The sequence below is a fragment of the Macrotis lagotis genome, chromosome 1, assembly GCF_037893015.1.
Source record: "Macrotis lagotis isolate mMagLag1 chromosome 1, bilby.v1.9.chrom.fasta, whole genome shotgun sequence".
Lineage (NCBI taxonomy): Eukaryota > Metazoa > Chordata > Mammalia > Peramelemorphia > Peramelidae > Macrotis > Macrotis lagotis.
The window spans coordinates 849,828,522-849,851,879 of record NC_133658.1 but is presented as its reverse complement, the minus strand read 5'-3'; the positions used below and the strand labels follow the sequence as shown (position 1 = coordinate 849,851,879).

The 23,358-nt window shown below is 39.0% G+C and overlaps 1 long non-coding RNA gene across 3 annotated transcripts in view; it reads left to right on the top strand.

The window, feature by feature from the left end:
* Positions 1–20,034, top strand: part of LOC141508713 (uncharacterized) — a 203,217-nt gene extending 183,183 nt beyond the window's left edge. For all 3 annotated transcript variants that reach the window (XR_012474484.1, XR_012474485.1, XR_012474483.1), the window contains one exon: positions 18,729–20,034. This is a non-coding gene — a long non-coding RNA (uncharacterized LOC141508713). The remainder of the gene's footprint in view (positions 1–18,728) is intronic.
* The last annotated feature ends 3,324 nt before the right edge of the window (positions 20,035–23,358 follow it).

Here is a 23,358-nt window from a genome sequence, read left to right as displayed (position 1 = left end):
AGATTTCAAATTACTTAAAGGATTCTTTTTTTTTTGTCTGTGTATTCCTCAAGCCTTGCTTAATACATAGCTCATAGTAGGCATTTGATAAATATTTTGATTGATTGATTAATTTGTTTGACACAAATTTATTAAATGTCAAGTACTGAGAATATAAAACCAAAGAAGAAAAACAGGTCTTTCCTTTAGGGAATTTACTTTCACTTGGAGGAGAGGTAGAACAAGATGAACAGAAAGTAAATGTGTTTGTGTGGATGTATATACAACTACACAGTGATACATACATATATATGCATGCTTTATAGCCACACATACATATATATATATATATATATATATATATATAGCCACATACATAAATGTACATTTGCATATTACATCTATCTACCTTAGTGACATATGGGGTCCATGACTGGGGAGGCATGAACAACCTCAGAGTGATGATTTGCACGGTATGAGCCTAATACAGGTAGTGCAGGCACTTGCTTGTATATGCTCAACCTAGTTTGTGAGAAATTGCATAATCTGAGATAAGGCAAAGCTCTGCCTCTTTGCCTCCCCTTACCACTCATCCCTTATCTTTCTATATCTATACATTTAACTAGACATCTATACATTTATCTCTATCTCTATAGCACTCCATACCATGATGAAGAAAAAAGGTTTCTTTCCTTCCTTCTTCCTTCCTTCTCTCTCTTCTCTCTCTCTCTCTCTCTCTCTCTCTCTCTCTCTCTCTCTCTCTCTCTCTCTCCTTCCTTCCAATCCTGTTCTGTCCTGTCCTATCCTATCTTATCCTGTCATCTATTTTCTAACTCTCAATTATCTATCACTAAATTTATCTCTTTATTATTTTGCTATCTCTCATCAATCTACCTATATCTATCCATCTGTGGTTTATTCTATCATCTATCTGTCTCTTCATCTATCCATCCTTCCATTCATTCATCCATCTACCTTTTTACATCTATCTATCTATCTATCTATCTATCTATCTATCTATCTACCTCTAACCATCTATGTCTATTTATCATCTATTATCCATCATCCATCATCCATCCATCCAACTGTCTTTCCATCTATCTATCTATCTATCTATCTATCTATCTATCTATCTACCTACCTCTATCTACCTCTATCTATCCATCTAGGTCTATCTGTCTATCATCCACCATCCTTCCATCATCTGTATCTACCTGTCTTCAATTATATCTATCTATCTATCTATCTATCTATCTATCTATCTATCTATCTATCATCTATCTATCTATCTATCTATCTATCTATCTATCTATCATCTATCTACCTCCTTCCCTTTCATCTCTCTATAATGCCCATGTTTTTGTCAGTATAGTAAGCACTCTGAGTAAGGCATTTCCTATATTGATATGTATCAGTCCCTTCCCTATATCTTCTGGTCTTAGAGAGTGGTCTTGAATACTGAGAGATTAGGCTCGGTTCACAAACCAATACATGTCAGAGTTGAGACTGAAGCCTAGTTCTCCTTGACTCCAAGGGCAGCTTTCTGTACATGGTACCATGCTGTCTCTCTCTGTCTCTCTGTCTCTCTCTGTCTCTCTGTCTCTCTCTGTCTCTCTGTCTCTCTGTCTCTCTGTCTCTCTCTCTCTCTCTCTCTCTCTCTCTCTCTCTCTCTCTCTATCCCTCTGTCTCTCAAACAAAATTTGTACTGTTACTTGGGGTGGGAACCGAGGATCTATGATTTCAATATGGAAAAATGCCTCCACTATGATTAAAGTGAATGAATGATAAAAGTGGTTATTAAGTGTTTACTATACACAGTCATGTACTGAGCTCTGGGGACGGAATGACAGGCAGAGACTGTCTGAAAACAAGGAGTTTTCATTCTAAGGAGAGAAGATTGTCTTTCAAAGAATGCTAGAAAGAGGGTGGAAAGGGATATGCCACACTCCTGATCTGGAAATGTCCAGAAAGTGACCTGGTGATCTGATTCCTGGCAAAGTTAGTGATTGCTTCCCATCTGAACCCAGAGATCGAGGGAGTAGAGACAAGGTTTTTTTGGTAGAAAGGAACTGAGGATGATGGCCTTAGTGGAGGCAGCACAATCTGGAATTATTTGAGGTACATAGATATTAAAAAACTTATCTAGAGTCACAGCTAGAGGCAGGATTTGAACCCAGATCTTAGGATCCTAGGACAGTAGAACTAGTGTTAGAAAGGACTTCAAGAGGCTTATAAAAGCATTGTAGCATAGTAAGACAAATCCTGAAATCGGTGTCAAAAACCTCAATTTGAATTCCAGCTCCTTGAAAATTAATAAATGTGTGGATAGATGATAAATCAGCAAGCCTCTTTGGTTCTCAGTTTCCCCACCTGTAAAATGGGGATATTGATTTTACTCTCTTATCCTTGATATTACCCACATCAGGAGACTGTTTCAAGGCTTCAGAAACAGATAATTGATGTGAATCCCTTTGTAACTGGAAAATGCAGTGCAGCTATCATTGAAGATCACACTTATGCTACTCTCCCATAATGCTAAGCGTTGTATTGAATGCATACTAAGTGCTCAATAAATATATGATTGATTTAATAATATAGTCCTGGAGACATTTTCCTTCGATACCATCTCAGAGACTATTGAACTGATCTTTGGACTGTAAAACGTGAAAACTGGGGTTCTAAGAGAAGCAGTTTGTTCAAGCTCATTCTGGGAATTCAGTAGCAGAATCTGACCTAGAACCCAAGTGTTCCAAGTCCCTGACAAAGTCTCTTATCCATGAGGCTACCGGGACACAGAGCGACAAAGATGGCTTGGCTAGGCAAGTCCAAAAAAGCACGCTCCGCAGCCTTGAGAGAACTAGATTGGTTTCTCTAAGAAAGCAATTCCCTAAAAGAAAAAAAAAAGAAAAGAAATTCACTTATTAATGTGATTATTAATCTGGAAAAAACCCACCTCTCAATAAAATGAATATATGACAAGACAGATGTAATAAACCTGGTTAGAATTTATGATGTACCCGGGCAGCGTTTTTGCGCGAGATAATGTTCCCCAGTAATGTTGATTTGCCGGATGAGAACCATGTAATCTATTCTGTCAGTGTACATAAGAAATGTTATCTGTGTGGGGGATGACTGATGGCCTCATGAAAGCTGGCAGGGAAACAAATAAAACTATTTGGTCCTAAAAAAAAATAATAATCTAATGATCATGTCTCTGCCTGGGTGTGACAGGGGAGAGTGGCTGGGGCCCAAACCGGTGTCCAGGGAGCAGCTGCTTGGCACATCTTTTCCTGATGCTCCAGGTATGAGAAAGTGGGAGGAGGAAGGAGGGGGAGAGAGGAATAGAGAGCTCTCTGGAGTGATCAGGGATTTAGTTGCATTCCATCCAAGGCCAGCCTTTGATTTCTGATCCTTCAATCAAGTTGGAACTAGGGAGGGAGAGACAGAGTTTTGCCTCAGGGTACAGATATGGGAAGGGGAAAGGATTAAGTCTTTGGAGGCAGGGCATATTTCTTCCCTGGGCATTGGCCATTCCTGAACTTTATCATGAAATTCTCGACTGCCTTTGGTGGCACATCTATCCCTGAACTATTACTAGCAGGATCCTATTACCAAGTGCACCTATCCCAGAGTTTCTCTTCCCTCCTCTCTCCAGATAACTATATAGAAATTAGGGCTGGACCACTCAGAAAATTGAGTCCACAGTCAAGCTCTATTCTGGACAATCCTCTGCCCTCATTCTACTGTTTTATTTGTTATAAGTAAAAAAAAAAATCTCTACCTGAGTATCTGCCATGTATCCTGAAATCTGGATATAATTGCTGGGAGAATCTTGGACCTTCCAATACAATCTGTTATCCAAGGTAGGAATCCCATCTGCACCCTCCTGACAGGTGGCTACCTATACTCTCCTGGGATTATGCTTGGTGAGGACATTTTTGGATGAGTGGGAAGAATACAAGTTTTGGAGTTTGGATCCCAATACTCTAAATTGGCAAATTACTTTTAACAATGAGAAGCCTTGATTTCTTCATCTGTTGAATGGGATTATAATACCACTCCTTCCTGCCATATGAGGTTACTTAAAATTCTAATCCTAAAATTCAATATTTTGATGCATCTGAGGATGATTTTTTTCAACTCTGTTGACCAAAAAAACCCAAACCAAAACAAAACAAAAAGCCCCTTGCCCTTTCATCTTATAGCAAGCCTGTCCTTGTTTTCTTGCAAATACTCCTTGGGGGGGTCAACCCAAACAACTGGGCATTTCCTTTTGATCTTTGGACATTGTGTGGATTCCAATGAAGCCTTTATATAGCCATAAAACACTATATAAATGTCAGCTGTTATTATAATTTCAGTGATGGAGAGCTTACGACCCAATGAAGCAGTCAGTTTCATTTCCGTAAGACTCCAGAGGGGCATAGAGTCCAGAACAATGGAGGTGATTGTCCAGCTCTACCTTGTCTTTATTCCATATAGTTAGTAAATGGCAAAGCCAGCATTTCAACCTAGATCCTCTGATCCCCAAAGCCAATAATCTTTATCCTGCATCCAGGGGTATCATGAGGCTCAAATAAAGGAAGGGATTTAAAGTACTTTGAAAACTTTAAAGCATTATTCAATGCCAGTTATAGTTATGATTATTTTTATTAGCTAACAGTCTCTGAGCTTTCTACTACCTTCCTGCTGAGTTGAAGTTACTTTTATAGAGCAATACAGGGTAAGATGGTAAATGTTTAACAACCAGATTGGGGATCAGGAGGGATCTATACAAACATATTAAAGGTATGTATTAATAACACTTTCTTAAGTCTAGATAATTCACAAAGCATAAATCAAGCCCTGATTTTTCAGTCATTGCTGATTTTTGAACTCACAAGAAATGATCATAAGGAAAATTTAACAGTCATTCTCTCAATGAGCTACCGCCAGTATATATAACCTGTATGAAATCAGGAAGACTTGAATTGAAATTCCAAACCTATGTGACTGTAGACAGAGCACTCAATGTCTCTTAGCCTTGGTTTCTTCATCTCTAAATTGGGGATAATAAGCATACCTGCATTGGCTACTTCCCTTGGTTGTTATACAGCTCAAATGAGATAACCCATGTAAAGCTCATGGCAAACCTTAAAGTCTATATAAACTATCTCCTTTGCCTGAAATGTACTCAGTCCTCATCTTTATCTCCTGACTTTTGTCTTTCTTCCTGTTCAAACACTACTCATACTACATGAAGTTTTTCCTGCTTCCCTATGTAGGGGTCTTCTCTCCTAAAGATGTGTCCAACAATTACTCCTCTATTCATAACTATTCTCTTTATAGCAAAATGAGTGAAGACCCAGGTCTTAGAGCATATGCTATATAATATGGCTTCAGTATTTTGAACCCATATAGAGGTCTGGTGTGAGTCGACTTCAAGGTATATGTATAATGGAAGAACCCTTCCCCTTTTCTCCTACTTCAAAGGACACTCAGGAGTCTTCTATTTTTTTCCAGTCTTCAATCATTTTTTTCTAACTCTTTATGACCCCAATTGGGGTTTTCTTGGCAAAGAGACAGGAGTGGTTTGCCATTTCCTTCTCCAGCTCATTTTACAGATGAGGAAACTGAAGCAGACAGTGAAGTGATTTGCACAGAGTCACACAACTAATAAGTGTCTGAGGCCAGATTTGAACTCAGAAAGATTAATCTTCTTGACTCTAGTCCTGGAATTCCATCCATTCTGCCACCCACCTTCCCACTTGTTCCCTCACCCTCACCCCCAAGTCTACTTTAGGGCAATGAAAATGCTTTTAATTGAATATTGAGCCAGAACTGAGTTGGCAAACAGAGTTGGAGGCACTGATTTCTCAATTTGAAAGAACTGTGAGTCTCAAGATGGGAGGAGGGAAGACCATGTGTTCCTGACAACTTTTGATACCTTTTGTGAATGAATATTTAGAGATGGAAGAGACCAGGTTAGGATCTTTTGAGTTTCAAAAGTTTGGAGGAACCATCAAAGATCCAAGAAACTAGATCTGGCAGCAGTGTAGCTCAGCAGAAAATTGATTTGGTATGAAGGAAGAGAAGGTTTTGTTCATCAAATATGCCACACCCCAAAGTGAACTTGTGGGGACTCTACAAAAACGTTAAAAGATCTTCCAGGGTCAGAAAATAGACATATTCCCCTATTCCCTACCCCCATTAAGGAGAAATGTTTTATATCAACTAGTCCATTGTCCCCAGAGACTCAAGATAAGGAAAAGATTGTGCTTCTCTGTTTTAAGGAATGTTTTCATAACTTCTATCTTTTGCTGCATCTTCTTAGCAAATATCTTTTTGTAAAATCTAATTGATATCAATTGGTTAATTGAAACTGAGAACACAGATGAGGGGATTGTATGTGATAGTAACTAGAAAACTCTGTTCCTCAGGGTTTCCTGATTGATTGAATCCTGAATGAAAAAGTAGTTAGCTGCTCTTCTAGGAGGACCCAACCTGCTAATGTGGGCAAAGTGTGAGTGGGAAAATAAGGCCAGAAGAATGCAACCTATTTATTCTATATAAATATCATATTGTTTATATACAGAATGAATATGTTACATGATACTTATATTGAATAAAATAGGTTGCACTCTTTTGGCCTTATTCTTCCAACCTCAACTTTTATGCACATATATATATATATATATATATATATTTATATCCAAACATGTATACATATTTATGTATGTGGTATAGATACATATAAGATATAATACATATACATTAGAATGTAAACTTATTGAGAGTAGAAGTTACTTTATCACTTTATTTTTCTCCCTGACTTTAGCATAATGCAGGCTCTATTTCTCCTTTTAGACTGCAAGATTCCTGTGGACAGGATTGTGCATTATTCATTTCTATACCTGGCCACAGAGTTTAGCATAGAACCCTGCACCCAGTAGAGACTTAACAAATGTTTGCAAAATTAAATTGGAATCTAAAAGAATTTATTCTTTATGCCAAAAATATGAATATGGCCTTGTGGAAAGAAAATTTCCATAAAAACAAAACAAAACAAATTTGGAATGTTCTTTTCATATTCATAGTTTGGTTTTTATGTAAGTTATTTATTCATTGTGTTTAGGAAAGTCACAGGGGCAGAACAAAAAGTCCCATGAATGAGCACTTCAGGGCCATATAATTCAGGGCCCGACAGGTGTCCCTATAATGCATTCCAGGCAGCTCTGCCAGGAAGTGAGAGTGCCGAGTTAGAATGGTTAAAGAAGCAAAGCAATTACCTAGAAAAAGAGAGCTTTCCATTGTCAAAAAAAAATGATGTGCTCATGTTAATTTCAAAATATTTCCCTGTAATTGTCCATAATAAGGACCTAGTACATGCCGTGTAGTTCTTGTCATTGTTGGAGTCTCGAATATAATTTTATGCTCCCTATTTTTTTAAGACTTTCTTAAAAGAGATTTGAAATCCATTATGATATTGAAACTGTTGGATCTTGTAAATGGGAATTAGTGCTTCGCTGTCAATACTGTAAGAAAAAAAATCCTATTCTGATGCCTTGTTATGGCTTGGAGGTGACCCTGGGTTATTAAAAGCAGTGCCAGAGGCGGGTAATCTCCACTGAGTCCTACTGAGCTGAATGAACTTCCAGCGTGTGCCAGGAGGCAGCCTGTACTTTGTTGGGGGATGGAGAAGCCCATCACCAGGGTGCATGCAACATGATGAATTCTCCGGTCACAGTCAGTCTCAAAGATGTAGCAACCCTTTTACTAAGTTGGAGAGAGGTCATAATCTCCATCAGTAGAGGGAGCCTTAATGTAGGTATGACACTGGAAACTTGAAGCAAGAATCATATTTAGATCTGGTTCTGAATTTATGGAAATGGAATAGCAAACTACTTTGATACTGAATGGAACCTCTGGTGATATTACCTTGGGCAAGTCCTCTCTTGCCTCCTGTATTTCATTTCCTGTAAAATAAGAAGGTTGGACTAGATTAGGGGTTTTTAACCTTTTTTTGGGTCATGGACCCTTCTGGCAAGTCCAGTGATACCTATGGACCCCTTCTCAGAATAATTTTAAAAAAATAATTGAAGGAAGTACTAAATTTCAATTAGAGATAAGCAAGAATAAAGATGTAGCTCTCTCTCTCAATTCAAGTTCATGAAATCTATCCAGAGATGTCTTGGAGGGATCTATGGATCCCGAGTTGGTTGGTGGTTGTTGTCCTTCATTCTCAAAGAGGCCCAAAGTGACCTTACTATATCATAATCAAGTTATATAAGACCTCAATGAACATTAGGAGTGAATTCTCTAGATTCATGCATCTCAAATTTCTTTTGAGGTACTTCAATTCTGCTATGCTCATAGAGCACAGTGCCTTCTTTGATGTGGGCACAGCATGCTGGGTGGTCCTTTGCCAGTCTCTCCCATGTTGCACAATCAATTCCAATTGAGATGGTCTCAAAGGCTCCTTCTTGGAATCTTATTTTCTTTGAGCCTAAAATCCTGGGTTATTTCCCAGGCTGAAAAGTTTGAGCTTTGAACTAGATGACTTTTCCTGGATTCATCCATTTATAGAATTCTTTTTCATCTCAGGGAAGTTAGAGGATGGGATCAAAGGGGGGAATGGCATAGAGTGCTGCATAAAGACTTCAAGAATGATCTTGGAAGCTCAATTCAACTTGACAAACACTTATGAAAGGCCTACTATGTGCAAAATAGTGCTTAGTGCAGAGGTTGTAATTAAAAACCCAAAGCAGTAGTTCCAGCCATTAAGGAAGCTATAGTCTACTTGGAGGATTCAATCTGTACAATAAGTAAATATAATTTAATTTGAGAACAGATAACTGGGGGAATTATTGGATAATAGATTTAGAATGGGGAGGGACCTGAGAAGGCTACCTGATCCACTCCTCTTATTTTGTGAATAAGGAAAGTGAGATACAGAAAAGATTAAAAAAATTTTTTTGCTCATGATCACAGTAAGTGGCAGAACTGGTATTCATCTGATTCAAATCTAGCCCACTTTCCAGTATCTCTTCTTTGATAGGCAGAACTGAAGAGAGCCTTCAAGGAAACTAAGGATTCTAAGAGATAAGGAGTGAGTCCATTCTAGGGTTGAGAGACAACCCATGCAAAGGAATGGGGATCAGAGAAGCCTAGGTTTAAAGCTTAGAAGACAACTAGTCCAACCCCTTCATTTTACATATGATGAAACTGAAGCCCAAGGAGGGGAAGTGACTTTCCACAGGATCATCCACATAAAAAATATCAAAGCTGGCTGTTCCTTTTGTAGTGTTAAGTATAACTTCCCTTGTAGGAATGGAACAGACTTGAAGTTAAGAGACCTGGGATCTGGTCCAAGATGTGCCACTAGAAAGCCGTGTGACCTAAGAAGAGTCATTTAACTTTTTCAAACCTCAGTTTCTTCATTTGTCAGAGAGGAAATAATCATATTTACTCTACTTGCCTCACAGGCAGTTTTGAAGATCAAACGAGAATATAGATATGAAAGTTGTCTTAGACATTATTAAACACTCTATACAAGAAAGATTGTAATGAGGATTATTTTCCAGGTTGTGAGTCCAAGATACTTCTGTCCTGGTTTCATCAGTTATTTGGCAGAAACCAGTCCTCTCAAAGTCAGAGGAGATAGGTGTGCCTGGCAACAGACATGGATGTTCAGAGCAACAACTGAGATTCCACAAAGGGACCACAGGTCATATCTATAGTTACTGGTTAAGGAAGCTGCCCTTCCAATTCTGAAGCAGTAAAAGCAAGATGGTCATCTCTTCTGCTTCTCTCCCTATCTACTAGTGAGTCATTGCAAAATTGTCTTCAGGACTAAAACACTAGGAAAGTTTACTTATTTCCCCCACAGAACCCTAGTTGCTGGGTCCTTCTTCCCCTCTTCCCTCCCTCCCCAATGTGAATTTGTGGGTTTCCTCTCAGGTCAGCATCCTGGACACTAACTGGTCCAGGGGATGTAAATATTGTCCTTTGGCTCCCTAGGAAGGTAGATGTACTTTTTAGTCTTTGTGTTCAACCAGAAGGGTCCAGAAGCTGATCCTGATTGAATCAATCAACCAAGAAGCATTTATTAAATACCAGTTATGTGCTCAGTATTTTGCTAGGTGTTTATTGGAGATAAAAAGGCAGAGATGAAAAAAATCCCTAAGCACAAGGATCTTTAGGAGGGGAAGCAACAAGTGCACAAATAAGTGTATACTATATACATGTGTATCATAATTCAAGATAATTTCAGGGGAAGATGATAGACATTGATCAGTAAAGGCTTCAATTAGGAAGAGGGACTGGAATAGAAACTTCTTTCTGGAAGGGACTACCACTCTTGTGCTTTTCTATCTATAGAACGAGCTTAATAACAGCTTATTTACTGACTTTAAGTGACAAAGTTGGTGATTAGGATTGAGGCTGAGCTCTGATTAGTTCATAGACTAACTAGATCATCTATGTAATACTATTTATGATATTATAGTTCTATAACTAATAGATAGTATTCTTTCTCCCTTTCCTCTAACACCATGAGCTATAGAAGGAGGTGGAGGGGAGAAAGGCAGGCAGGTGAGATAACTCCAGCTAAACACATTTTTGTTGCTGTTATTATGTCTTTTCAGTCATTTCTAAGTCTTTGTGACCCCATTTTAACCCCTTTTTTTGGTAAAGCTACTGGAGCGTTTTGCCATTTACTTCTCCAATACTTTTTAAAGATGAGGAAACTGAGGCAAGCTGTTAGGTGAAAAACATTAGTTGCTCCTATGTTTATAAGACTCCAAGTTAAGGAACAAAGCTGTTAGAAAGTTGTCAGAATCAAGGGGAGCTACTAGGAAAGATGAAGTTTCTTCCATCATCTCTTCATCCATTCATTGTTTTCTGCCTTCTAAGCCTTGATCTTTCATATCCCAAGAGCACCCTGGACAATGCTACAAATGATAGATATTACAGATGATAAAATAGCACATACATTCCTGACTTCATAGGATCTTTGAGGGTATAGAAGGAATGATGATGATGATGATGATATTGTCCTTTGTTCTTGAAAAGGACCATGACATCAGGGAGATGAGGCCATGCCAAGCACATGGATTGGATTTGAGTGAGAGAGTGTTGAACTAAGTCACCAGCCTCACTTTCTCCTCCAATCATCTGCATTCAGTGGCCAGACAGGAGTCAAGAAAACTGGAGGCAGACAGGATTAAGTGACTTACTCACACAGCTACTGAGTTTCAAGTATCAGAGTCTGGATTCGAACTCCTGTCCTCCTGACTCCAAGGCCAGTGCTCTATCCACTGTGCCACCTAACTGCCCTAGAAACAGTATAGGACTAAAAGAAAGAAAAGGTATTTATGGAGTGTTTATTATGTACTGTGCACTAAGAATTGAGGTACAAATCTCACATCATTCCTCCTTCCTCTCAGTAGGAGAAGCATTGAGAACAATAGTAGAATACATGTAGGATTTCATGTGAGTATTACTTTCACCCATATGTGTTTCACACATGTGGATCACAACTCACCTGCAACTACTTGATCCTCCAGATAACAGGGAGTCGCTAACACTTAATGACCTTTGTGAGTTGTTGTAGCCAAAAAAATTTACAGCAAGTGTCCAAATAGGTGCCTTCTCTACACTTGATGAGGATGAACCTCAGAAAACAGTCACATAACTCATTATTGGGTCGACCCTTGAAGTCTGTCCTGATTGATTTAAATGGTCAGTCTTATGTAATTTACTGAGTGAGGCCTTCTTCCTGGCAAGGGCATTCTGGCCCACTGCAGGTGCTGCTGCTGGTACTCTCCCCTTGAGGAGGTGCTGGCTGACTCCAGACAGTCCTGGACCCCTCACTATGCTTCCCTCTTAGCCGTCTTCTTCTTTTGCCAATATGTATACCTTTTATCTCTTGATGGCCTGGAAGGAGGGGGACACACACAAACATTTATTAAATTTTTACTTCCTCCCTCTCTCCTTCCCTCCCTCCCTTCCTTCTTTCTTTGATTTCTTTCTCAATACAAAATCATTTTAATGTCAGTGATGTGGGGGGGGAGGGGGTACCTAGGGAAGACTTTTGTGGAGGAATAACAATTATTAGTAATAAAAAAATCTAAAACTCGCATTTCTTTGGCACTGGGAAGCTTACAAAGCCTGCTCTTTACAATAATCCCTGTGCTCTAAAATGAAGGGATAGGAGTGGATGTCCTCTAAGATCTCTTCTAGCTCTAAATCTATGATCCTCATTATGGAGAAACAGTGTGGTCTAGTATTCGGGATGTATGTGTGACCAGAGGCAAACCTCTTAACTTCTCAGGGCCCCCAGGCAACTCTCTAAGACAAAATTTGAGGGTAATTGCTGCTCTGCACAGCTGAAGGAGGTTTATTCATCAGTAATTTCCCATACTGAAAAAACAGCAAACCATCTTCTCTGCTCCTTCTATAACCCCAAAGATTCTATAAAGTAGAAATATATGTGCTATTTTATCATTTGTAATATCTATCAATTGTAATTGTGTCCAAGGGTGCTCCTGGGATGTGAAAGATCTAGGCTTAGAGGGCAGAAAACAATGAGACACTGAAGACATGATGGAAATCCAATCTGAGATAGCCAATGGGATGGATCCCCCAGGACTAAATTTTTTTTCTAAGAAAATGTGTGTCCTGCCAGGGTTTCCTTCAGATTCTTTGTCAGTTGCTTTCTCAGAGGGTCCTTTCAATGCCAACCTTTGTGTTGAAGTTTTAAAGAATTTGGAGAAAGGAATAATGAATTTTTCTAGGCAAATGTTTAGAAATTATTTGACTTTCTAGAGGAGAGGATGAGAGGAATTCAACAGGAAGGAGATGGCAGTGAAAGCAAACTGATTATCTGAAACCAAAAATGTCCTTCCCTAATCACAATCCCAACCATTCATTCTTCCTTTTCTACTTCATTCCCTCTCATATGTCATAGACCTATCGAATAGTTAACTATGTGACCCTAGAGAAGTCACTTAAACTTTTTTCTCTTCTGTAAAATGAGCTGGAGAAGGAAATAGCAAAGCACTGTAGTATCTATGCCAAGAAAACCCCAAATAGGGAAATGAAGAGTCGGACAACAATAATAACAAAATAATGGAAAAAGGGCTAGACCTGGAAGCAGGTAACTTGGGTATGAATCTTGGCTCCTTCTCTCTCCCTAGCTGTGTGACCATAGACAAGTCACTTCTCTCTTAGTCTTTTTCTTTTTTTCATTTATTTTAAATATATATATTTTATTTTAATTTCCCTCATTTAATATGGAAAAGCAAGTTTTAACATTTCATTTTAAAAATGTTGAGTTCTGAATTCCTTTCTTCCCACCCCATTCCCCCTTATTGAGAGTCTCTGAACTATTTTTCATAAACTTTAGAGATAAAAGGAATTTTCAGAGATCATCTAGTCCAAATTCTCTTATTATATAGATATCAGATTTTGGCCAGAGAAGTAGATTCTAACCCAGGTCTCCTGACCCCAAATTGAATGCTATTTATATTATTCCCCAGCTGCCATCTGCTATGTGGAACAGTAACAGGACATCAAATCTTCAAGAATTTGAATGATGGCAATGTATTGGGCCCCTATTCTGTCCTACAGGGCAGAAATGGGAGCAGTAAGTGAGTGGAAGTTACTGGGAGGTAGATTTGCACTGTATATAAACATCTAAGGAGGCAACTAGATATCATCGTAGATAGAGCACTGGGCTTGGAATCAGGAAGACTCATCTTCTGAGTTCAAATATGGCCTCAGACACTTATTAGCTATGTGTCCTTTGGGCAAGACATGTCACCTTGTTTGCCTCAGTTTACTCATCTGTTAAATGAGGTGGAGAAGGAAATGGCAAACCACTCCAGTATCTTTGCCAAATGAATTGCAAATGGGCTTACAAAGAGTCAGGCACAATGACAATAACAACAACAAAGTACCTAGGGATGCTTAGAACTTTCGCAAAGTGAAATGTGTTTCTCAAAAGGTAGTGAGTTCCCCATCTCTATATGTATTTAAGCAGGTGCCTGATAAATAAGGAACCAGTGATCTGATAGCAGATCTGATATTCCTCTTTAGTTCTGAGACTATGATTCTGAATCCTCAAGACTATCTATGTTATAGGGTCACTATGAAGAAAAATGCTTTGAAATGCATAAAACTGGATGGAAATAGGAATGATGATTATTAGCCCCCATCATGCATATTGGAAAATACCAGAGTCAGCTCTAACATCATATACCTATAAGATAAGGGATATTTGCTTCATTCCAATACCTGCTAGGCACCTTTACAAAGAATAAAATGTTTGTCCTTCATTTTCAAAGATGATCATGACATCAGGGAGGTAATACCATGACAAGCATGCAAATTGGATTTGAGTGAGAGGGTGCTGTACTAAGTCACCAGCCTCACTTTCTCCTCCAGAGTCATCTGTATCTAGTGGCCAAATATGAATCAGGATGACTGGAGATGGACCTGGATGTGAGGCAATCAGGGTTAAGAGACTTGCCCAAGGTCACACAGCTTGTAAGAGTCAAGTGTCTTAGACTGGATTTGAACTCCTGTCCTCCTGCCTCCAAGGCCAGTGCTCTATCCATGCATCACCTAAGGATAATTGGACAGACTCTTAAAAATATAACCAGCATTTACAGAGCATTTTAGTGTTTGCAATATATATGTTTGCAATATAAATGTTATCTCATTTGATCTTCATAACAACCCTAGCAGGTAGATATTATTATTCTCATTTTGTAGGTGAGGAAACTGAGTCTAAAAGAGTTTAAATGACTTGACCAAGGTCACCCAGTTAATCCTCTGCAGCAGAATTTGAACTTGGATCTCTCTGACTCCAAGTCTAATGCTCTCTCTATTGGTCATCTTGCTGAGATCATTTGGTCTAATTTCTTCATTTTTAAGAATGAGGAATCTGAGATTTATGGTAGTAATGTAGTAATGGTAGTAATCTGATATCTACAAAAGGGCACACAGGTAGTAGGCTGTCAGGGAAAAGATTTGACCCCAGGTATTTTGTCTCCCAGACTAGATTTACTTCTCTTTCTCCATTCTGATCCCGGTCAAACCTGCCACACTCTCTGTTCCCTGTGGTTTCTGAGCAGGTAACACAAACATATTTTATTATCATTCAAGACAAAATCAAGTTGGGAAGGAAAATGTGAAGCAGATTGTCCAACCAATCCCAAGAAAACAGGACAAATTATAACCCGGATGATTTGCACCAGCACCTTCCTGATGGAATGGAAAATTGAGAGCTAACCTATTCTCTTGTATTCTAGATTGTGCAATTTAACTGAAAAGAACCAGGGCTAGTGAAAGAATATTGAATCAAACCTGTAGGTGTTTCTGGCCTTTCTTTACTACTGCCTATTGTTATTAAGCACAAACTAGAATGTCTGAAATTTGGCAGCGAAGCTCTTTCACTTCCTCCTCCCCTCTTTCCCCATCCATGCTCCAAAGATGGCCAGGATATTGAGCCCCTAGGGTGGGAAGTGTCCCCCTACTCCCACCATCCTGCTCTGCAGGGCAGAAGGAACCTTGACATCCACCTCTCCCTCCTTTGGAAAGGTTCTTTATCCTGGTTACAGTAGATCCTAGTGAACAATGTTGGTCAAAGCTAGAACAGGGCTCTACATCTGTCCTCATTAATAGATGGAGAAATGATCCTGGAATCTGGAAGAACTGAGTTTAAATCCTTCTCTCAAAGATAGGGCAGATGCTAATCTCAGCAGAGGGAGTTCATCACTGGAAGAACTTTAATACAATAAAATTGGTAAAAATATCTAAATAATAAATCACATTTAGGACCATAGATTTAGAACAGAAAATTAATTTAGAGATGAAAGAATCCCCATTTTCCAGATGTGAAAATTGAGACCAAGAGGGTTAAATGACTTGTCCAAAGTCAATTAATTAACACACATTTCTGAAGTGACTGATTGCTTTATGTCAGACACTGTTAGGTTCTAAGAATACAAAGTAAGAGGGAAAGTCCTTGCCCTCAAGAGGAGTAGATTGTATCTATAGATGAGACGATAGTTTGGCTCATCATAACTCTGTGAAGTAGATCATACAAGTATTATTCTCCTCACTTTAAAAATGGGTACTGAGGCTCACAAAGATTAAACGATATGCTCAAGGTCAGCTAGCTGTGAAATGTCAGTTAGGATTTGAACTCAGGTCCCTCACAAGTACAAGTGTGGGACCCTTTACATGACATCATGAAGCTGTTTTCTTAAACATTGCCCATACATTATATAGTCCTCCATGTAAAGGATGATCAATAAATATTTTATCAAGGGGAGGTTACTCATTTAAGAAAGCTCAGACCAGTACACACTTTATTATTTCATGAAACTGTAGAAAGAATGGAGGATTTTGGATCTGATGACTAGGTAGATATCCTGGCCCTTTCACTTACTACTTTTGTGGCATTTGGGCCTTAACTCTCTAAGTCTCTGTTCACAGAGGGACCACCTGACTTCTGAAGTCTCTCCCAGCCAAATCACTCTATTCTCATCTAAGTTTTGCTATTAACTTTCTGAGTGACCTTAGACAAATCCTTGACCTTCCCAAACCTTAGTTTTCTCACTTGTAAAAAATGGGGGGTAAAATTAAATTTCCTCTAAGGTCCCTTTCAGTCCCAAATTTATAACCCCTCTTATACCATTCTAGACTAGCTCTTGGCATTGTTTTGCTGTGTGACTTTGAGCAAGTCCCTCTACCCCCCTGAGCCTCAGTTATTTTTTCAAACCTTGGAGGTTGAACTAGGGAATTCTCTAAGGTTCTGAAGTCCTATGTCTCCATTATTGGCAAGGACTGGAATAGGAGTGAGCATGAGAGGCAAAGAATCCATTTGGGATTTGAAATGACTAGACGTTTGGAGGAACCCGAAAGGTCACAGGTTTCTGCATTTGGCTGGCTACCGCAGTGTCTATTAATCGTTCTTTAAGTGAGGCTCATCAGCGAGGAATGACTGAAGCTGCCACCTCATTTATCCCCTAGCCAGAGCTGGGGAGCCGCTGGGTTAATAATACCTTATTTAGCAGAAAATTCCAGACCATTGGAGCATGTTTCAGAAGAAGTTTGATTGGAGTGAGGATTGATGCTGATCTTGCCAGGCAGAGTCAGTCCCCACTGGCAGCAGCAGCACAATGGTACCTTATGGTTGCCGCTGGGGAGCCTCGGCTCACCTGTCAGCATGTGTCCTGGAAGGCCCTGCCAGAGTTGGAGCAAAGGGAGGTGACGGGTTGGGAAAGGGCAATGTGTTTTGGAGGTTGAGTTGATGGGGATAATGTTATATGAGAGATTCAGGGCTAAGTTGCATCATTCAGTCCAGGTACAGAAACCTAGAATGTAAAAAACTAGAACAACCTGTATGGTCTGTTATTTTACAGATGGGAAAACTGAAACTCAGGGAAGGGAGGGGAGCTATATTCACCCAATCTTACGTGGACCATTAGTGGCAAGGTGAGGAAATCAGGAGCCAGGTCTTCTGATTCCTCATTTGAGATACTTACCTCTGCATAGGGCTGGAGGGAGTTTTGAACTGAAGTAAATTCAAAGAATATCTTTTGATATTGCTCTGGCAATGTCCTCCTTCAAAAAAGGAGGTTATACTGGTTGATCTAAGTGCCTTTCTCACTTTAAGCCCTATGAACTTACTTGTGGGGTTTGAAACAAAGAATTTTTTTCTTCTGGGCCTCAGTTTCCTTAGATGAGACTAGGTTGATAGGTTTAGGGCTGGAGAGACTTTAAAGGCCATATAATCCCTATGTATACAGATTACAGAAGAGGATGGGGTTGAATCAATGTCCCTTCTATCTCCTAATCCTATAGGAAACTAATATATTAATAGACAAGAAGATCTAATTTTATATCCTATCTCAGACATTTATTAGCTGTGTGACCCTGGGCAAGTATTCTCAACCTCTTCCATCCTCAGCTTCCTCATCTGTAAAATGGGAATGGTAAAGGTAGTATCTATCTCAAAGTTATTTGAATGTTATCATCATAATTACTATTATGATTATAGACATAGAGTCATAAAAATCGGTGGCATGGGGGCAGAATAAAATGTACAGAAATATCTGTAATACAAAAATGGACCATGACAAGCAGTAGAGAAGAGACAGGTGGATAGAAAACTGTCTTTGGATTTAGGAAAACCTGGGGAGACTTTAGTCTGATTCAATCTGGCTGTGTGAACCTAGACAAGTCACTTAACCTCTTACTGCCCTGGCTAACTTTCTAAGACTATAATCTAATGAGAGAGACAACAAGCAATGAAATATATTCCGAGCAGGTTAGATATAAGATAAAAAGGATATCATTAATGGTGGGAAGGCATTGGAATGAAGAAGGATTAGGGAAAACTTGAAGAAGGTGGGATTTTAGCTGGAACTTAAAGGAAGCCAGGAAGGTCAGTAGTAGAAGTGGAGGAGGGATAAGGTTCTAGGAAATGGATCAGCCCAAGACATAGAGTGTCTTGCTTGTGGAATAACCAGGAGATCAGAATATTGGATTGCTATTAGATCTCAGATCAAAGATTGATTCTCTACAACTTGTCTTCAACCTACCTTTTCAGGCCTATTGTACATTTGCTTTCCTTTACACATTTTAGGTGCAGCCAAATTGAACTTCTTGTTATTCCTCACTTATAATATCTTGTCTTCTTTTTCTGTGTCATGCCAATGCAATCCCTTCTAACCTATAGGATCTCTCACTTATAGGTGCCTTACAAAAAGGCTTCCTATTTTGCTTCAAAACTCAGCTCACGACTTCCGGCCAAGATGGCGGAGAGAAGACAGGCACAGTTCTAAAGCCTCCTGATCTCTTCCCCATCTATCACATGAAACAAACCTCTTCAAAGAAATCCGACTCAAAAAAACCCAGAAAGAAAAGCCAAGAGAAAGAACATCTACCTCGGGATTTGTCTCCAGCAGGAGCTGTGGCTGAATTAGGGTGGGTGAGTCTGGGCCCAGAGGGAGGATCAGCCCCGATCAACCAGACTAGCAGCTGAATTGGAACCGGGAGTCTGAGGGCCCAAGAGCTGGACCTGCTGGATCAGAGGTGGGGCTGGACCGCAGGGGCGTGAGTCTGCGGGGGAGCAGAGGCGCTGGTGTTGGAGCTGTCCCCCTGGAGATCCCAGACAGGGCTGGGGGGAGAATTCTGGATCAGGGGAGCTGTGGACACCATCCCTGGGCTCCTCTGGTCTGAGTCCCATTACAACTCAGACTTCTCCCCTAACAAACAAATGCAAACTACTTCTGCCTCAGGCCCAGGTGTGTGAGCAGAAGAACCAGCCCAGCTGAGGAATGACCTCAGGCCAGGGTAAAGCCCACCATTGACTGAAGGCAAAAGAATTCAATACCTCCAACTCCTCCCTTCAAGGAAAAGGAGAGGGCCTCAACCAAGGTCACAGCCACTTCAGAGAAAGCAACCAGCACCTCCTACTGGCCAGCCAAAGAAACTGCACTCAGTGAGCAAAGCCTTTAGTGATCCCAAGCCCCTGTGAACCAGCCCCTCCAAAACTCACGTCTCAGCAAAATGAAGAAGGGTCAGAGGAAAGGTGGATCCATAGAAAAATTCTTGGAAGGGAAAGACACTAACTCAGAGAGACCTGGAACCTCTGAGGAGAATACAATCTGGTCTTCAGCACAGAAAGACTTCCTTGAAGAAATAAGGAAGGAGTTTAAAAATCAACTAGAAAATTTGGGGGAGACAATTAATACCTTGCAACAAGAAAACAAATCTCTCAGATCTTCAAATGGGCAAATGCAAAAAGAAATTAATTCTCTCAAAACCTCAATTGGTCAAATGGAAAGCTCTTTCAAAAGTAGAATTGACCAATTAGAAAAGGAGTTGCAAAAGGTTAACGAAGAAAATTCTTCCCCCCCAAAAAGAATGGAGTCTACAGAAATTAATGACTCCATGAGACAGCAAGAGTCAGTTAAACAAAATCAAAAAATAGAAAAAATAGAAGCAAATGTAAAATACCTCATCAACAAAACCACTGACCTTGAGAATAGATTGAGGAGGGGCAACCTGAAAATTATAGGACTTCCTGAAAACATTGAAGAGAAAAAAAGCCTGGACTTAATATTACAGGATCTAGTGATGGAAAACTGCCCTGATATCATGGAATCAGAGGGCAAAGTAGTTATTGAAAGAGTACATCAATCCCCACCAGAAAAAGATGCTAAAATGAAAACACCAAGGAATGTTGTGGCCAAAGTGCAGGACTATCAGATAAAAGAGAAAATCCTGCAAGTAGCCAGAAAGGAACAATTTAAATATCAAGGAGCCACAGTAAGGATCATGCAGGACCTGGCTGCATCAACTTTAAGGGATCGAAGGACCTGGAACAAGATATTTCGAAGAGCATGGGAGCTTGAAATGCAGCCAAGAATCTACTTTCCTGCAAAGCTGAGCCTTCTCTTCCAGGGAAAAAGATGGACATTTAACGAAATGGAAGAATTCCAAAAATTTCTGATGAAAAGACAAGAGCTAAACAGAAAATTTGGGCATCAAATAGGAGGTTCAAGAGACATATGAAAAGGTAAAAAAAAAAAGGAGGGGCGGTAAAAGAAAAAAAATTGCAATCCAGTAAGTTGAAACTGGCTATATCCCAGCATGAGGGTAAAAAAAAAGATTCTCATAAACCTTGAGAAATGTAACGCTAACAGAGAGAATACACCTAGCTAGAAAGGATGGACATTCATGACCTATCCATAAGACTACTATCTAATGGGATGTAACTGGCTTTAACCCCACTTGGGAGAAAGACTCTAATAACTCTCAGGAATTTTGACTCTATTCGATAGAATATACAGAACTAGAAGGGTCAGACACTCAGAATTTTCTATGACTTAGAATGATCTAAAAAAAAACCACTACCCTTAAAAGGGGTACAGGAAAGAGATGGGAGGAGGGAGGGGATTGAATGGGGTAAATCTCATTACACTAAGAGGTACAAAAAAACCTATGGTAATAGAGGGGAAGAAGGGAGCAGAGGAGAAACACCTGAATCTTCTTCTCATCAGACTTGACTTAAAGTCAACCTACACATACTCAGTTAACTTATAAAACATCTAACCTTTCAAGTATAAAAAGGGGAAAAGGGGAGGGGGGACAGGAAAAGGGGAGGGGGAATGGAGAAAGGGAAGGGGAGTGGGGGAAATAAGGGGAAATAAAAGGAAGGGAAGGGGAAAAGGGAAAAAGGGAAAGGGGAAAGAAAGGGGAGGGTGTGATATAGGAGGGCAAACACACTGAAGGTGGTGGTTTTCAGAAACAAAAGACTGGGGAATATGGATAAGGGGGGGGAAAAGGGGGAAAATACAAACAGAGGGAAGATAGCATGGAGGGCAATAAAGAATTAATAATCATAACCTTGAATGTGAATGGGATGAACTCTCCCTTAAAATTTAAGCAAATAGCAGAGTGGATTAAAAACCAGAATCCTACAATATGCTGCTTACAAGAAACTCATTTGAAGCAGAGAGATACATATAGAGTAAAGGTAAAAGGCTAGAGCAACATATATTTTGCTTCCGCTGAAGTAAAAAAAGCAGGGGTAGCAATCCTTATCTCAGACAAAGCAGCAGCAAAAATAGATAGCATTAAAAGAGATAAGGAAGGAAACTTTATCCTCCTAAAAGGTACCATAGACAATAAAGTCATTTCAATATTGAATATATATGCACCCAGTGGGACAGCACCCAAATTCTTAGAGAAGAAGCTGAAAGAATTACAGAAAACATAGACAGCAAAACTCTACTAGTGGGAGACGTCAACCTCCCACTATCAGATCTAGATAAAAATTGAATCATAAAACAAACAAGAAAGAAATTAGGGAGGTAAATAGATTGTTAGAAAAATTAGATATGGTAGACTTATGGAGGAAACTGAATGGGGATAGAAAGGAATATACCTTTTTCTCTGCAGTACATGGAACTTATACAAAAATTGACCATGTACTAGGACATAAAAACTAATGATCAACTGCAGAAAGGCAGAAATAGTGAATACATCTTTCTCAGATCACAATGCAATAAAAGTCATATGCAATACTGGGCCAAGGAGATATAGACCCAGAATAAACTGGAAACTGAATAACCTCATTTTAAAAAATGAGTGGACCAAAAAACAAATTATAGAAAGAATTAACCATTTTATCCTAGATAATGATAATAATGAAACAACATACCAAAATCTATGGGATTCATTCAATGCAACTCTCAGGAGATATATTATAGCTCTAAATGCTTATATGAATAAATTGGAGAAAGAAGAAATCAATGAACTAAACATGCAACTAAAAAAATTAGAGAAAGAACAAATCAAAAATCCCCAATTAAGTACCAAATTAGAAATTCTAAAAATTAAAGGAGAAATTAATAAAATCGAAAGCAAAAAAACTATTGAATTAATAAATAAAACCAAAAGTTGGTATTATGAAAAAACCAATAAAATTGATAAACCTCTGGTCAATTTGATTAAAAAAAGAAAGAAGAAAACCAAACTGCTAGTATCATAAATGAAAAAGGTGAACTCACCACCAATGAGGAGGAAATTAAAGTAATAATTCGAAATTATTTTGCCCAACTCTATGCCAATAAATTTGATAATCTAAGTGAAATGGATGAATATTTACAAAAATATAAGTTGCTCAGGTTAAATGAAGAAGAGATTAAATACCTAAACAACCCTATCTCAGAAAAAGAAATTCAACAAGCCATTACTGAACTCCCTAAAAAAAAATCTCCAGGGCCTGATCGATTCACAAGTGAATTCTACCAAACATTTAAGGAACAATTGGTTCCAATCCTATATAAACTCTTTGGAAAAATAGGGAAAGATGGAACTCTGCCTAAACTCTTTCTATGAAACCAATATGTTACTGTTTCCTAAACCAGGAAGAGTTAAAACATAGAAAGAAAATTATAGATCTATCTCCCTGATGAATATAGATGCAAAAATCCTAAAAATCTTAGCAAAATGATTACAACAAGTCCTCACTAAGATAATACATTATGATCAAGTAGGATTTATTCCAGGAATGCAGGGTTGGTTCAATATTAGGAAAATTGTTAGTATACTCAATTATATCAACAACAAACCTATCAGAAATCATATGATCATATCAATAGATGCTGAAAAAGCTTTTGACAAAATACAGCATCCATTCCTATTAAAAAACACTAGAGAGTGTAGGAATAAATGGACTGTTCCTTAAAATAATTAGCAGTATCTATCTGAAACCATCAACAAGCATTATATTCAATGGGGAAAGGCTAGAGGCATTCCCAATAAGATCAGGGGTGAAACAAGGGTGCCCATTATCACCACTACTATTCAATA